The 17,479-nt window shown below is 43.4% G+C and overlaps 1 protein-coding gene across 5 annotated transcripts in view; it reads left to right on the forward strand.

Annotated features, from left to right (window-relative positions):
- Positions 1-2,795: 2,795 nt before the first annotated feature.
- Positions 2,796-17,479, forward strand: part of LOC121276953 (nipped-B-like protein) — a 554,475-nt gene continuing 539,791 nt past the window's right edge. For all 5 annotated transcript variants that reach the window (XM_041185678.1, XM_041185679.1, XM_041185683.1 and 2 more), the window contains exon 1: positions 2,796-3,133. The gene's annotated coding sequence lies outside the window, so the exon portion shown is untranslated. The remainder of the gene's footprint in view (positions 3,134-17,479) is intronic.

The following is a 17,479-nucleotide window of genomic DNA, read 5'->3' on the forward strand; positions in this document are numbered from 1 at the left end:
CCAATGGTAAATGCTGAGTTGTTCAAACCCCAAAGGAAAACTAAACAACTGCCACAACTTGTTTTGCAATTTGTATAAATTTCGAGGTACATGCCTTGTATTCAGTATTAATAGGATCACCAAGTCTTATAGGTTTTTACAAAACTAGATTAAACATTTATTAATAGAAGAAATGACTTTAAATACATAGAGTTACAAATTGCTACTATGATAACTTCTAAACCCCCTACTTACTCTGACTCCCAGTTACACTTTCATTAAGGTGGCAGTAAGACATATTTTTAAAAGGCCCAGTCAAAGAGACATGATATTCTGAACCAGTCGAATTCAAAGTGAGTTTTCTTAACTTCAGATTTTTGAAAATAGCAACTTGAGGCATAGATACTGAAGACTTTTCACACTGGTTAGATCTTACGATGCCTATCCTTACATGTTAGCCTTCACTCTTTTATATATATATATTTTCCCCTTTGAATGCAAATACCAATTGTTTCACTATGTCTTTGGAATTTACCTTCCTGATCATAAAAATTTAGCATAGTACCCATTTTACCAGTAATCTTTGGGAAGATGTTTCTAAACTTCAGCTGGCTAGGTGACACATTTTGCCCCTCCTTTGAAAACAATCTAGTCTGGTTTATTTCAAAATGAAAATGTCCTTTTACCTTACATCCTAAACTTCCCCTATGTTTACATCAAAGCCTTCAGACCAGCTCTCTTTAATTCAATTAAGTCTCTCACACACACACACACACAGGTACCACTATTTTACAATAAATTCCAATAACACTATTAGAATTATTATATCTTCCTGACACAGGGTTTTGCAAAGGGAACATACCCTTTAGAATGCTGAAAGGGGAGGGAAGGGGAGGATGTGTCAGGTGGTAGCATCATGCTGGAGCTGGCAGAAGGGTGGAGGTCCTTTGAATGTGGAGGCTGGTGGAGTGAAAATTGAGGACAAGGGGAACCCTATCGCAGTTCTGGGAAGGAGGGGAAAGGGTGAGAGCAGAAGTGCAGGAAATGGGTCAGACACAGTTGATGGCTCTGTCAACCACAGTGGTTTGGGGGGACTGGTGGGGTGGAAGGCAGGGGGGATTCCTTGCTTGAGGAAAAAGGAAGACATATCAAAAGTGCTGTTGTGGATGTTAGTAACATTAGATAGATGTGACGGAGATGGAGAAACTGAGAGAATGGAATGGAGACCTTACATCATTTTGCTGATGATTTTAAATACATCTTTGCTGTTCACTTCAGCCACACCTTGTAGTAGTATGTTCCACATTCTCACCACTTCTTGGGTAAATAAGTTTCTTCTGAATTTCCTATAGGATTTCTTAGTGACTATCTTATATTGATGGCCACTAGTTATGCTCCTCCCCACAAGCGTGTCCACTGTATCAAAAAGAACAAAAGTGGATGGACGACCTGGTAACAACCTTTGCATTGGAAATGACAACGGCACAGCCTGCCCAATCGACCCTGCAAAGTCGTCCTAACATCTGGGATCTTGTGCCAAAATTGGCAAAGTTGTCCCACAGACTAGTCCAACAACAGCCTGACATAGTCAAACTCACCAAATCATACCTTACAGCCAATATCCGAGTCTTTCCCATCACCACCCCAGGTATGTCCCGTCCCACTGACATGACAAACTCACCAGAGGTGACAGCACAGAGGTATAGAGTTCACAGAATGTTTACAACACAGGAGGCCATTCAGCCCATCATATATGTGCTGACACTCTGTAGGAGCAATTTACCCAGTGCCACTCCCCTGCCTTCTCTCTGTAGCCCTGCACATGTTTCCTTTTCAGATAATAATCCAAATCCCTCTTGAATGTTTTGATTAAACCTGCCTCCCCCATACTCACAGGCAGTGTTTTCCAGATCCTAACCACTCGCTGCATTAAAATGTTTTCCCTCATGTTTCTATTACAGTTGGGGTGTGGGGCGAATTCCTGTGGGAATTCTCAACATCGACTCCGGACCCCATGAAGTCTCGTGGCATCAGGTCAAACATGGGCAAGGATTCCTCCTGCTGATGACCACGTCCCGCCCTCCCTCAGCTGATGAATCCGTGCTTCCTCCATGTAGAACATCCTTCAGAGGAAACGCTGAGTGTGGAAAGGGCGCAAAATATGCTCTGGGCGGGGGACTTCAATGCCTACCACTACTTATTAAGTAGGCTGCACTTTCTAACCCTATTTCCCTCTGCATCCTCAAACTCATCCATCCAGGTGACTTATCAACTTTAAGCGCAGTCAATCTTTCAAATGCTCCAATTCCTGGCTGTGGTACGAGGGCTGGGACCGGGGCTCCTGCTCCAAGTCTTGGCCCGAAATCCTGCTGGGGGGCGTGTGATAGACCCACCCGGTCGAATATCTCATTGACAGTTAAGGTTGGCATAAGGTCTGCACCGGGAGCAAGGGAAGAGGAAGGTCGGACAAGGCGGTTGAAACCATAACCGAGGCTGAGGAACTTTTCGAGAAGGATGGACAACCGTTGACAACATTCCGGACACTCCCTCCCTTCGCCGTCCGAAAGCGCGCCAAAACCACGTGCAAACTGCCGGCAGCATAGTAGATGCGCCTGCGCGGGCCGGGGCGCGGAGCTGCGCCTGCTCTGAAGGGCGGCGTGGAGCTCTCCCTGCGCGGAAGGGCGTTGCGGATCTGCGCATGAGCGGGGCTCTTGTGCTCGAGTTGTGGAGTGAGCGCGTGGGGGCGCTGCAGCCGGAAGTGATCCCGTTTGGCGCCTTCTTCCTCCCTCCGCTCGCGCTGGTTTCGTTCACTTCCGGTCGGCATTTTGTCTGCGAGAGAGGAATCGTCTTCGAGGCTGAGCTGGAGTTTCCGCCGCCGTTCGGCGCCGTCACCAAGGCTCAGGGAGCGAGCCAGGATAACATAAAGAAGCAGAGGCCGCGATCCCCGAGCCTAGGGCCCGCACAGTCGATAGGCTCAGGCAGGCAGGCGGGCGGGCGGGAGAGAGAGAGGGAGGGAGGGAACGCGCCGCCACTTCACGTCCCTTCATGTCCGCTTGGTGTTGTTGTTCTGCCCGCCGCCCCTTCAGATTGCTTCAAATTCCGGGAGTCAGCGACTCGCATCGACATCAGCATCGACAGCGGCTTCTTCCCTGAGGTAAAATCCGAAAGGGGATTTTAAAAAAACCGGCATCAGTATTGTGGGTTCTAGGGAGCCGGGAGGTCGAGTAGGCGAGGCCGCGGATTTGGGCCTACTCGGTTACTTACACCGTTCTTGTGACTTTCTCGCTCTCCCGGTGACGGCTTAGACTCTGGGCGGATTGTTGATACGGGCTCTGTCCCATCGCTCAGCCCCAGGCTGAGGCCCTGCTCCGGTGGGAGTGGAAGGAGGAGGAGGGGGGGGCTATCGGGCCCCAGGCCTGAGGCCCAGGGAGGAAGTACGGCCCTGTCTGGTATTGCGGGGCTGGTCTGGGCCATCCGAGAATGTCGCTGCTCCGGATCCGTCAGAAAGTGATCAGAGCCGGCCGGCCGGTGCGGAGGCGGCCCCGGTTCACCTAGGCCCAATGAAGCCGGGAGACTCGCCTGAGTTAACAAAGGAGAAGAGGGGGAGGGGGTGGGGGGGAGCGGGCGCCGGGGTCGTAGCAGAGGCCGAGTGATCGGAGCTCGAGTCGGCCAGGGAGAGGGAGGGCGGACAGCCACCCCCTGTCGAGGGGCTGGGCCCGGGGGGGGGATGGGCGTGTTTGGGGCCGGGGCTGTGTCAGCCCCCGGGTAAGAGGATGTGGATCCCGCTGAGAGCTCGGCCTCAGTCTTGGCCACTTCTTTGTGCTCTTCCCAGCCTGGCGGGTTCAGTTAGATTGCGGCCTGGCTGGAGGCAGCTCGGTGTTGAAAGGCTGCAGTTTGGGAATGTGTGTGGCTGTTTGAGGTGGAAGCAACCGCTTGTTTTAATGAGGCCTGGTTGTCGTTGAGCCCGTCGGGGCATCAGTTGATTGCGGGAGTGTTGAGTGTAAATGTTCCACATTGAAGTGTGTGGTGCATTTTGTCACTTAACATTATTTTGTCTGTTTATAAATATAAAAGTAGTCGATTTCTCATGTGCTGGTAAACGTGAGCAGTTTATAATCGACTCTCTGGTGCAGATTGGACCTGATACGTTGTGGGGTTTCTCTCACCCCGGTCCTTTCTGCCAGTGGTAGGATTATAAAGAAGGCTGTATTGTTTTCTAGTTATTCATATGTGGGTCGGCTCGTAAACTTTGAACTATGATATACGCTGCGTTCACCCTTGTAGCTGTTGATGTGGTTGACTTTAAACAAGCAACTTGATAATTGAAGTAAAAGCAATGTAATTTTGAGTTTGATATTTTTGATAATTGTATCTTTCGTGATATCGTGCTGGTTGAGGTAACGGATGTAAGTAACTTCGCTAAATCTTGTACAGTGAATCAGATGAAAAATGAATGTGTTCAAATAAATGTACGTTTTTTAAATTTTAGTGTTGCAGGTATTCACATCTGTTGATGGGTGTGTAGCTAGTTCGTGTTCAATGACCGGGCGCTGGTGCGTCATTGCTTCACTTGTGTGGGCGAAACTATTGTATCAACATTTGACTGACAGTATACTGCAGTGTAAACAGATGCTGAGCCTCTTTGTTTGCAAACACTGAAGCTTTAGCTTATGTTGTATTGAGGATGGTGTTTGTAGCTTCAAATATGTAGGACAATCTATATATTTCAACAGGACGGTATGGCGTCTCGCTCTGAAGCAGGTATGACTCCAAAATGCCCAGAATTAGTCTGAAAGAATTTTACAATTCCTTCAGTGACTGTAGGATATTATATATGAAAATTGAACTGACCACAATTATTTTATCCCAGTGCATGTCACTGGAGTGCTGTTTGGTACATGCAAGCATATATTAATACTTCCTGTTAGTTCTGCAAATATTGTAACAAATCATAAGACTTGGTCTTGGAGGAAAGAATGGCTGCTTCCACTTGTAGCCACTACTGGTCATTAAACTACTTTTGAGCTGTGGAAATGTTGAATGCATGTGGTCAAGGTTTTAAGATTAAGAAAAGCCTATGTTCCAGATGCAGTGCTTACTTCGAAAGCTCTGACATTTTTCAGGTGATTGTCTGGAATTTCAGTTTTGGATATGAATATCAACTCGTGATTTTAAATGCAAGACGGGGTCTCAAACAGAAATACATTTGTTTGGTTTGTTCATACACCACCTTAGTAGCCACTAGATTTTTAGAAGGACTTTTCTAATCTGCTTTACCAAGCACAAAACTATTTTTTGTTTTCTCAATGTTAGAAGCATGGGATTCTAGAGATGTAGCATCTTACTCCTGTCTCACATTGCAGGAACACAATATCATAAGTGCCAGCCCAAAACTCCCAATCACTGCTTTTTTGAGTTATATTTCCATAAAGTGATTTTAAAATAAATACCTTTTGAACATGACTGTTTTTGTTTTAAGTACTGCTTAGAAAGAGAAGGCAGGTGTTACTTTTGACAGGTTTTATCCAGCCTCTGACACAAATTGCTATTTTCAATTTCCATTGAAATTTTAAAAAATGAAGGTGGGGCAATTTCTGAAGTTATGCCTAAAATTTATAATTACATATACTTATGATTCAGTGTGTAAACTAAAGATGTAAAATTCAGAGAACTGGGCTGAAATGTGAAGGGTACCTGTCTTTTTTGATAGTTTCCTGTAGTTTGTAGAATCCTATACATGCAGATTACAGAAAGTTGAAAATCCCTGAATTGGAGGCCATTATTGGGGATACGTTTTTGATTTTATTATATGGGGGAGGATAAACCATGCAGTGTGGGAAAATAGATTGCAGCAGTGTTACAAGGCAGTAATGCAATGGACTGAAACGAGTTACATCAGAAATTACGATAAAAATCAAATAGCTATGGACATCTGCATGAACCCAGGTATTGAATTGTCACGTTGGCTGCCATGTATTTGTTAGTTTAAAATAAGTGATTTTAAAGCTTTCTATGATTAATCAATGGGTGGACTATAGTTGTAATAGAGGTAGTGAGGGAGCAAATACAATAATGTAGCAGTGGAAGGAGTCATTACATTTTGCTAAATTGATTTTTATCCTTGGTAGTGCATTGTGAGGATATGTTTAACAAAACTATTACCGGACTCTTGCAAAATTAGTTAACGGATCTATTATAGTTTTGCATGCAGTTCAGTCATGAAAAAACACAAAGGGCTCTAGGAGCATAGGACTTGGGAGCAGGAGTAGGCCATTTGGCCCTTCAAGCCTGCTCTGCTATTCAGATTAGCCATGATCTTATTGATTGTGGCCTCAGCTCCACCTTACTAACCCTTGACCATCTTGTCTATCAAAAATCTATCCAACTCTCCCTTGAATAAACTCAATGACCCAGCTGCTGCTGTATTCTGGGGAAGAGAATACCATAGATTAACAACCCTCAGAATTTCTTTTTCCTCATCTCTGCCTTATTTTTAAACTGTGTTTCCTTGTTCTAGTCTCTCCCACAAGAGGAAACCTCTGTCTAGTATCCACTCAGTCAATCCCCCTCAATCTTATATGTTTCAGTAAGATGACCTCTCATTCTCCTAAACTCCAAAGGGCATAGGCCCAACCTCTTCAACCTTTCTTCGTAAGAAATGCCCTTCATCCCAGGATTGAGTTCTGAGCCTTCTTTGAACTGCTAAGGCAACTTTATTCTTTTTCAGTTAAGGAGACTAAAACTACACTACTCCGGACACGGTCTCACCAAGGCCCTGTACAGCTACAGTAAAACTTCCCTACTTTTATATTCCATTCCCCTTGCAATAAACACCAACATTCCATTTGCCTTCCTAGTCTCTTGCTATACCTGCATACTAACTTTTTTGTGATTCATGCGCCAGAACACCCAGATCTATTTGTATCGCAGAGTTCTGCAATCTCTCTTCATTTAAATATTGTAATGCTTTTCCATTCTCCCTGTCAAAGTGGACAAGTTTGCATTTTCACACATCTGTCCAATTTTTGGCCACTCACTTAAATTATCTTTATCCTTTTGTAGATCCTTTATTTCCTTCTGACAATTTACTGTCCTACCTATTTTGGCATCATCAAATTCAGCTACCATACATTCGGTCCCTTCATCCAAGTTATTGATACAGATTGTAAATAGTCAAGGCCCCAACACTGATCTCTGTGGCATTCCACTTGTGATAGCTTGCAAAGGCTAAAGACAACTCATTTATTCCCACTCTCTGCTTCCTGTTAGCTAACCAATCCTTTATCCATGCTAATATGTTACGCCCTATCATGAGCTCTTAATTTTGTAATGCTTAAGTGTGGAGGACAAGATTCAGTGTCAGCTTTTGCTTGGTTTGTTATACTCCCATCTTTATTGAAAGGTTGTGGCTGTCGAACTCTGCTGCAAATACTTGAACATGTCTAAGCTGGCAGTGAGTGTAGCACTCCCACAGTATTACACTGTTACTGTCGTTTAGATTAGATTATCTATCTTTTAAATTATTGCTATTTGCAGGACCTTGCTGTGTATAAATTTACTCTGATGTTTCCCCACGTTGGAAAAGTGACTGCATATCAAAAAGCATTGATTGTAAAATGTTTTGGTATGCTCAGAACTTGGAAAGTGAAAGGGTAGAAGTTCCATTTGTATCTTTTCTTATACCCTGCTTACTCTGCTGAGTAAAGTAATTTCAGCCTGAAAAGGATGGACTGGCGTAATGCTTACATGCATAGAAGAGAAATTAGTTTTTTTGTTTCTGATCATTGTTTATTGAATCTTGTAAGTGCATTTCATTAGATGAGGGTAGGATTGATGCCACCAGGTCACAGAGCCTGCCATCACTTCACTCATACTTTGAATAAGGTACTAGGGACTGCCATGTGGCTTGGCTAGTGCCAATGGCAATAAGAATTACACAACGTTTGAGAGTAGGAGGTCTAGATGTACCGAAGAAAATAATATTTTGCACAGTAGTTGTCTGGAATTCACTGCCTGAGAGGGTAATGGAAACAGAATCAATAATAACTTTGAAAAAGAGATTGGATAGAGGGGAACATTTGCTTGACAGTGTGAAAAGGAGATTGGATACAGACTAGTAGAGGGGAACATTTGCTTGACAGTGGGGAAAGAGTAGTGGATAATTGGTTAGGTCTTTCAAAGAGCTGATCCAAGTACGTTTGCCCAAATTACCACCTTCTGGATATTTCTAATCAGTTGCATGTGCCTACTGGGGAAATTGTTTTCATGTATCCTTTTATTTTTTTTCAAATGCTCACTAATTCCCCTTCAAATGACATTCTGCCTCAATAGATAGTCGTGGTAAAGCATTCAGTGTGAGAGAATTTTTCAAACTTGCCCCTTTGTTCTTCAGTCTTTGCTACTTTGAAAGTTTGTTTATTTTTGCAGGTTGTGGCACCAAGAGAATAAGTTGAGATGGCAGTGAAAGATCCTACTTGGTCTTCATTTTATTAGCATCTGTTTATAATGGTGACGTCTAATTCTCTTGCGGAATTAGATTTTAAATGTATCCCTCCCATAGCTCCTATAATGTGTGTCTGGAACTACATGCAGTATTCCGTTTGTGGGCTGACCAGTGCCTTTTAATGGCCTTTGCTACTTGCACTCTAGCCGGTTAACAATGTATGCAGCTGCACTCCAGACATCCATTTCTCCCCTCTTAAGAATTCTGTCATTTAGAGTATCTTTCCAGTATTTCTCCTAAAATATACCATTCCACATTTTGCTTCGCTGCAGTGAAATACATCTACCAGTCGTTTCCCTATAGTTTGCCATCTGCATTCATCTGGTATTCTCAGAAAACTTCAATATCGTTATGCTTGTGCCAATGCCAAACTCATTTTCATAAGTAAAAGATCCATGGGCCGTCTGTTTCTTTAACAACACTTTAAAAATATAGCTTAGGCTAGGTAAAATTGAAATTAATATGAAAATACTCAAATATAGTAAACTGGAGGATAGTAACAAACATTAATTTAAGTGGGGAAAACTGTGGCTAATGGGTTTCCATCTAGGCAAATATGAAGTAATTCACTCTGGACCTAAAAAGGATAGATCAGGATATATTCTAAACAGTGGAAAGCCACACGCAGTGGTGATCCAAAGAAATGTGCGGAACTAGGTACACAGATCATTAACATGTCATTAACAGGTACTAGAGAACTAGAGATACGGATGAGGAGTGCGGTGTAAAAATCATGCTACAGCTATGCAAAGGATGGTTGAACCGCACTTTGGGAAGTATAAGTTGGCCTTGGAAGTACAGGGTAGATTTTTCACAATGACACCTTCATTCCCAAGCGTTGAATTGTGAGGCGCGATAACACAAACTAGGTTTGTATAATCTGGAATTTAGAAGGCTAAGGGATGATGTGATATGTTAAGATATTAAAGGGAATAGATAAAGAGAAACTTTTTCTACTGCTTGGTAGGTCTAGGACAGGGGGCATAGACTAAAAAATTAGAGCTGGGCCTTTCAGGAGTGTGCTTAGGAAGCACTTCACCACAGAAGAGGGAATCGAAGTTTGGAATTCTCCTTTGCAAACTGAAAGGACAAGGGCAGCAGGTGCAGAGATCAAACAATTTATATATAAAACATTAGAAGATGGTAGGACAAGATATGAAGACTGTTGAGGCAAGCAGAATCCTTCTTGGCTTTATAAATGAAGGAACAGATTATAAAAACAAGGAAGTTTTGATTAAATTTTTATAAACCACTGGCTAGGTCCTAGCTGGATTATTGTGTCCAAATCTCGGGCCCACACTTTGGCAAGGATGTCGAGGTGTTGGAGAGGGTGCAGGGAACATTTGCTAGAATTGTTCCAGTTATGCGTGGAGACAAGAAGATGGGTTGTTCTCTGGAGAGAAGGTTCAGAGGGAATTTGATGATGTGTTCAAAAGTATGAATCGTTTTGATAGTGTAAATAAGGGGAATGTGCTTCTCCTGGCAGAAAGGTAAGTAACTGGAATGGGAAACTTGAGGTTACTGGCAAAAGAGCCAGATGAGAGATGAGGTGAATTTTTTTCATGCAGGGGTTTGTTATTTGGAATATGTTGTCTGAAAGTATCAAAAGTGATTCAATAATAACTTTCAAAGGGAAATTGGATAAATACTTGAATATTTAGGGCAGGGTTATGGGGCAAGGTCAGGGGAGTGGGACAAATTGGATAGCTGTTGGACTGAATGGCCTTCTCATGTGGTACTATTGTACAAATGTGCCCCTATCCAATTTGTGTATCTAGCTCAACTTTTGATAGACTTGTTCTTTGAAAGATTCCTTTCCATATGTATGTTAGTTATAGCTTGTCCTCATTTTATACAGTAAGCATAGACTGAGGTAATTTTTGGCTCATCAAGCTGGGTTGATTATTTTTGAGCATTTTTTTAAATGTATTTGTTCATGGGGTGTGGGCAGCGCTAGCTAGCCCAGCATTTATTGCCCATCCCTAATTGCCCTTGAGAAGGTGATGGTGAGCTGCCTTCTTGAACCACTGCAGTGTGTGTGGTGTAGGTACACCCACAGTGCTGTTTGGGAGAGTGTTACAAGATTTTGATCCATTGACTGAAGGAACGGTTAAACACTGTCCTCAGTTGCTATTGTAGTTTTATAAGATTGCAAATGAGGATTGAACTTTGAACTGTATAATCAAAAGTCGGTTTGTAGCAGGAGAGAAAGTGGTTCTGTACTCAATGAGTACTTTGTATCAGTGTTTATGAAGGAAGAGATGGTAGACGTAATGGATGGGCTGAAAATTGATAGGATGTACTGTAAAGGCTGGCTATGCTTAAGAGTGGATAAATGAAAATATTATGTGCTTGTGGTAAAGGGATGGCAATAATCATGGGAGTTTTTAATCTACATGCAAACTGGAAAAATCACATTGGCAGTAGTAGCCTGGATGAGATGTTTTTAGAATGCTTTCGAGACAGTTTCTTAGAGCAGCATGTGCTGGAACCAACTAGAGAGCAGGTTATATTAGACTTGGTATGGTTTAATGTGACAGGATTAATTAGTGACCTCAGAGTAAAAGCACCGCTAGGTAGTGGCGACCACAATATGATTAAATTTTACATCCAGTTTGAAAGGGAGAAGAGTGGGTCTAAGACTAGTATCTTAAACTTAAATAAGGGAACCATGTGGGGATGAAAGCTGAGCTAGCTGAAGTGAACTGGGAAGCTAGGCTAGAGGATAGATCAATGGAGAAGCAGTGGCAGACATTTAAGAGGATATTTCAGAGTATTCAGAATAAGTACATTCCTACTATAAAGAAAAATTCTAAGGGGATGGTTAACTAAAGAAGCTAAGGAAAGCATCAAATTTAAAGCATACAACATCGCAAAGATGAGTGGCGGGACAGATGATTGGACAAGATATAAAGAATGACAGAGTGGCTAAAAGGTTAATCAGGAGAAAGAAATTAGAGTTTGAGAGGAAGCTAGCTAGAAATGTAAAAACAGATAGCAAGAGTTTCTACAGGTACTTAAAAAGGAAAAGAATAAATAAATGAGCGTTGGCCCTCTAGAGTGTATTGTAGATAATAAAGAAATGGCGGGAGAAATGGACAAATGTTTTGCTTCTGTGTTCACTATAGAAGATTAAAAAAACCATTCCCGTAATAGCCACAAATCAGGAGATGAACGGGAGAAAGGAACTTGGTGAAATTGAAATCACTAGGGAAACGGTACTGAAAAAATTGATGGAGCTGCGGGCTGGCAAGTCTCTGGGTCCCGATGAACTACACCCTAGGGTCTTAAAAGAGGTGGCTAATGAGGTAGTTGATGCATTGGTGTTAATTTTCCAGAATTCGCTAGATTCTGGAAAGGTTCCATCAGATAGGAAAGTAGCAAATATAACCTCTCTATTCAAGAAAGGAGGGAGGCAGGAAACTGTAGGCCAGTTAGCTTGATGTCTGCCTTGGGTAAACAATTAGAATTGATCATTAAGGAGGTTATAGCTGGGCACTTAGAGCTCAAGGCAATCGGGAAGAGTCAGCATTGTTTTGTGAAAGGGAAATCATGTTTAACCAATTTTTTGGAGTTTTTTGAAGGAGCAACATGCACAATGGATAAAGGGAAGCCAGTAGACATACTGTACTTGGATTTCCAGAAGGCATTTGATAAGGTCCCACACCAAGATTATTACAGGAAAATAAAAGCACATGGTGTAGTGGGTAACATATTAGAATAGATAGATTAGTTGGCTGGCAGAAAGCGGAGAGTATGCATAAATGGGTCTTTTTTCTGATTGGCAGGCTGTGATGAGTGGAATCCCACAGGGGTCTCAACTTTTTATAATTTCCATCAATGACTTAGATGAGGATAGTAAAGACATGGTAGCTAAAGGTAGGAAAGTATGTTGTGAAGAGGGCATGAGGTTGCAGATGGATATAGATAGGTTGAGTGAGTGGGCAAAGATCTGGTAGGTGGAGCTTAATGTGGGAAAATGTAAAGTTGTTCACTTTGGCAGGAAGAACAAAAAATCAGAGTATTACTTAAATGGAGAACGGCTGCATAATTCTGAGGTGCAGAGGCATCTAGGTGTTCTAGTATGTGAGTCACAAAAGGTTAGTAAGCAGGTACAGCAAGTAATTAAAGTTAATGGGATGCTATTATTTATTATGAGAGGGATTGAATATAAAAGTAAGGATGTGCTTCAATTATACAGGGCATTGGTTAGATTGCACCTGGAATACTGTGTGCTGTTTTCGTGGTGTTATTTAAGGAAGGATGTAAATGCACTGGAGGCAGTTCAAAGGAGGTATACTAGATTGATACCTGGAATGAGTGGGTTGTCTTATGAGGAAAAGTTAGACAGACTGGGCTTGTTTCCACTGGGGTTTAGAAGAGTGAGAGGTGATTTGATTGAAGTATACAAGATCCTGAATGGCCTTGACAAGGTAGACGTGGAAAGGACATTTCCTCTTGTGGGTGAGTCCAGAACTTGGGGACACTGTTCTAAAATTAGGGGCCACCCTTTTAGGCCAGAGATGAGAATTTTTTTCCTTGGAAGATGGTGCGACTTTGGAGCTCTGTCTCAGGAGGTGAGGGCCATTGAACATTGTTAAGGCAGAGGTAGATAGGTTCTTGTTAGGCAAGGGAATCAAAGGTTATTGAGGTTAGATGGGAATGTGGAAATCGAAACGCAAGATCATCAGCCATGAAATATTGAATGGCGGAGCAGGTTCGAGGGGCCGAATGGTCTGCTCCTGTTCCTATTTCTTACGTTCTTATGTCGCCCGGTCCAGATGGTTGCATTTCAGGTTATTAAAGAAGGTGTGGGTACAGGTGGTAGATGGGCTTTCCATAATTTTTCAATCTTCTCTAAGTAAGGAGGGGTGCCAGAGGATTAGAGATTGACAGATGTGCCATCTGTATTTAAGGAAGGGTGCAGGGGCATTCCTAGTAACTACAGTAACTGATAAATGTTGATGATCAGAGGGACTTGGGAGCACTCGTACAAGGAACACAAAGTTAGCATGCAAGTACAGCAATCAGTTGGGAAGGCAAATGGCATGTTGGCCTTCATTGCAAGGGAATTGGAGTACAAGAATAAAGAAATCTGCTAATATTGGGCTTTGGTGAGACCATTATTGGAATATTGTGTGCAGTTCTGGTCCCCTTATTTTTTATTCTTTCAAGGGATGCAGGTGTTGCTGGCTAGACCAGCATTTATTGCTCATCCCTAATTGCCATTGAGAAGGTGGGGATAATCTGCCTTCATGAATAGCTGCAGTCCATGTGGTGCAGGGACACCCACAGTGCTGTTAGGTAGAGAGTTCCAGAATTTTGACCTAGCGACAGTGAAGCAATGGCAATATATTTCTATGTCAGGGTAGTGAGTGACTTGCAGGGGAGCTTGCAGGTGGTGGTGTTCCCTTGCATCTGCTCCCCTTGTTTTTTGAGGTGTTAGAGATGACGGTTTTGGAAGGTTCTGTCAAAGGAGCCTTGGTCAGTCCCTGTAATGCATCTCGTAGATGGTGTATACTGCTACTACAGTGGTGGAAGGAGTGAATGTTTGTGGATGGGGTGCCAATCAAGTGGGCTGCTTTGCTCTCGATGGTGTCAGCTTCTTGAGTGCTGTGGGAGCTGCTCGCATCCAGGTGAGTGGAGAGTATTCCATCACGCTCCTGACTTGTGCCTTGTAGATGGTGGACAGGCTTTGGGGATTCGGGAGTTGAGGTACTCATTGCATGATTCCTAGCCTCTGACCACTTATTGACACAGAATTTATATGGCTAGTCCAGTTCAGTTTCTGGTCAGTTGTAATGACCAAGATCATATTGGGGGATTCAATGATGGTAATGCCATTGAAAATTAAGGGACAGTGGTTAGATTCTCTCTCCTTGGAGATTGGTCATTGTCTGGCATTTGTGTGGTGCAAATGTTACTTGCCACTTGTCAGCCCATGCCTGGATGTTGTCCAGGTCTAGCTGCATTTGGACGTGGACTGCTTCAGTATCTGAGGAGTCGCGAATGGTGAACATTGTGCAATCATCAACGAACATCCCCACTTCTGACCTTATGATGGAAGGAAGGTCTTTGATGAAGTAGCTGAAGATGGTTGGGCCGAGGACACTACCCTGAGGAACTCCTGCAGGGATGTCCTGGGACTGACAGAATTGGCCTCCAGCAACTGCAACTATCTTCCTTTGTGCTAGGCATGACTCCAGTCAATGGAGAGATTTTTGCCTTTTTTCTGTTGACTCCAGTTTTGCTAGGGCTCCTTGAAGCCACACCTGGTCAAATGTTTCCTTGACATGAAGGGCAGCCACTTTCACCCCACCTCTTCAACTGTTTAGTCCATATTTGGACCATGGCTATAATGCATTCAGGAGGTGTGTGGTCCTGGCGGAACCCAAACAGCATCGATGAGCAGATTGTTGGTGTGTAAACAAGGCTTTACTTGCATTGGAAGCAGTTCTGAGAAGGTTCACTAGATTCACCAGTAGGTTCATCTTCTGGGAGTGGAGGCAGCTGGACCTGCCAGGGACACACTACTTGGGTAGCGGATAAATAGAGGGTGAGGCTCAGGGCCTTTATTTACTTTTTGGAGTGGAGACAGATGGACCTGCCAGGGACACCTCTGCTCGGGCAGCGGGCTGAGTTTGAACAAAATTCCAGGAAAACTGTGATTTCTTTGGTTGATGAGAAGCTGCTGTTAGGGAGTGTTTCAATAGCTTAAAACTAGAAAAAAATATCACTTATAAAGAAGTTGCTGCTCGGATTTCAGTAAGGAACCCTAGCGATAGGAAAGTAAGGTTAAATCAAGTCAAAATAAAATAAAGTAAACCAAAGTAAGATAGAGTTAGCGTAAGTGCAGTAAAGTTGTTACCAGTAATTTATTCTACTCATTCTACTTGCTCTAATTGTAATAAATAGTTTTCAGAGTTGGACCATAAGACATAGGAGAGAAGTAGGCCATTTGGCCCATCGAGTCTGCTCCACCATTCAATGAGATCATGGCTGATCTGATAATCCTCAACTTTACTTTCCTGCCTTTTCCCCATAACCTTTGATTCCCTTACTGCTTAAAAACCTGTCTATCTCAGCCTTCAATACACTTAACGACCCAGCCTCTAAGCCCTCTGTGGTAAAGAATTCCACAAATTCACTATCCTCAGAAGAAATTCCTCCTCGTCTTTGTCTTAAATAGGTGACCCCTTAGTCTGAGATTATGCCCGCTGGTCCTAGACTCTCCCACAAGGGGAAACAACCTCTCAGCACCTACCCTGTCAAGCCCCCTAAGAATCTTATATGTTTCCATAAGGTTGCCTCTCATTCTTCTATTGTTCACAGTATTCTAGGTTTGGTCTAACTAATGCCTTGTATAGTTTTAGCAAGACTTATCTATTTTCATACTCCATTCCCTTTGAAATAAAGGCCAACATTCAGTTTGCCTTCCCTATTACCTGTTGAACTTTTTATGCCAGATCAGCTCGGCCAAGTGGCGTGTACATCTTGCGGTATGTGTGAAGTTGTGAACACCATGTGTCCCTGACAAACACATCTGTAGGAAGTGCCACCAGCTGCACAAGCTTGAGCTCCCAGTTTCGGAACTTGAGCGGTGGCTGCAGTCACTATTGTGTATCCACGAGGCAGAGGACTATGTGGATAGCATGTTTAGGGAGGTGGTCACACCGCAGGTCAGAAGCGTACAGCCGGAGAGGGAATGGGTGACCGTCAGGCAGTCTAAGAGAACCAGGAAGGTAATGCAGGAGTACCCTGAATCTATCCTGCTTGCTAATCGGTTTTCCATTTTGCATGCTGATGGGGGTGATGGTCCCATGGGAGGCTCAGCTGTACAGGGTGGTTGTTGGGGGGTGCGTGGGGAAAGAAGAATAGAAGGACAATAGTGATAGGGGATTCCATAGTCAAGGGATCAGACAGGCGTTTCAGCAGCAGTAAACGTCACTCCAGGATGGTGTGTTGCCTCCCTGGTACCAGGGTCAAGGAAGACACAGAGCGGCTGCCGGATACCCTTTGCGGGGAGGGGGATCAGCCAGAAGTCATGGTCCACATTGGTACCAACGGCATAGGTAGTAAGGGGGGTGAAGTCCTGAAAGCAGATTTCAGGAAGGAAATTAAAATGCAGAACCTTGAGCAGTAATCTCAGGATTACTCCAAGTGCCACGTGCTAGTGAGCATAGGAATAGGAGGTAAAAACAAAAAAACTGCGGATGCTGGAAATCCAAAACAAAAACAGAATTACCTGGAAAAACTCAGCAGGTCTGGCAGCATTGGTGGAGAAGAAAAGAGTTGACGTTTCGAGTCCTCATGACCCTTCGACAGAACTAGGAATAGGAGGGTTGATCGATTATATATGTGGCTGGAGAATTGGTGTAGGAGGGAGGATATCAGATTTCTGAGGCATTGGGATTGATTATGGGGCAGGTGGGACCTGTAACAGCTGGACAGGCTGCATCTCAACAGGACTGAGACTGATATACCTGTAGGGAGATTTGCTGGTGTTGTTGGGATGGGTTTAAACTAGATTGTCAAGGGGATGGGAACCTGAGGGGCGGCCCAAATTGGAAGGAAGTAAAGTTGGTAACAGGAAGTAGTAGTGAGACTAGAAGGCAGGAGAAACAAAACAGAGCATTAAGTATGCTTCGAAAATGAGGAATGATGTCAAAAAGATAAAGTTAAGGACACCCTGCCTGAATGCGTGCAGCATTCACAATAAGGTAGATAATCTAAAGGCGCAAATAGAGGTGAATGGGTATGGTATAATTGCCATGATGGAAACATGGCTGCGTGATGACCAAGACTGGGAACTGAATATTCAAGGATATTCATTTAGGAAGGACAGTCAAGAAGGGAAAGGTGGTGGAGTTGCACTGATAATGAGGGATGGGATCAATGCACTTGTAAGGGAAGATCTCAGATCGGAAGAACAATGTGTGGAATCTGTTTGGGTGGAGCTAAGAAACGGCACAGGGTAGCAGACATTGGTTGGGGTTG

Source organism: Carcharodon carcharias, chromosome 4 (genome assembly GCF_017639515.1).
Source record: "Carcharodon carcharias isolate sCarCar2 chromosome 4, sCarCar2.pri, whole genome shotgun sequence".
Taxonomy (NCBI): domain Eukaryota; kingdom Metazoa; phylum Chordata; class Chondrichthyes; order Lamniformes; family Lamnidae; genus Carcharodon; species Carcharodon carcharias.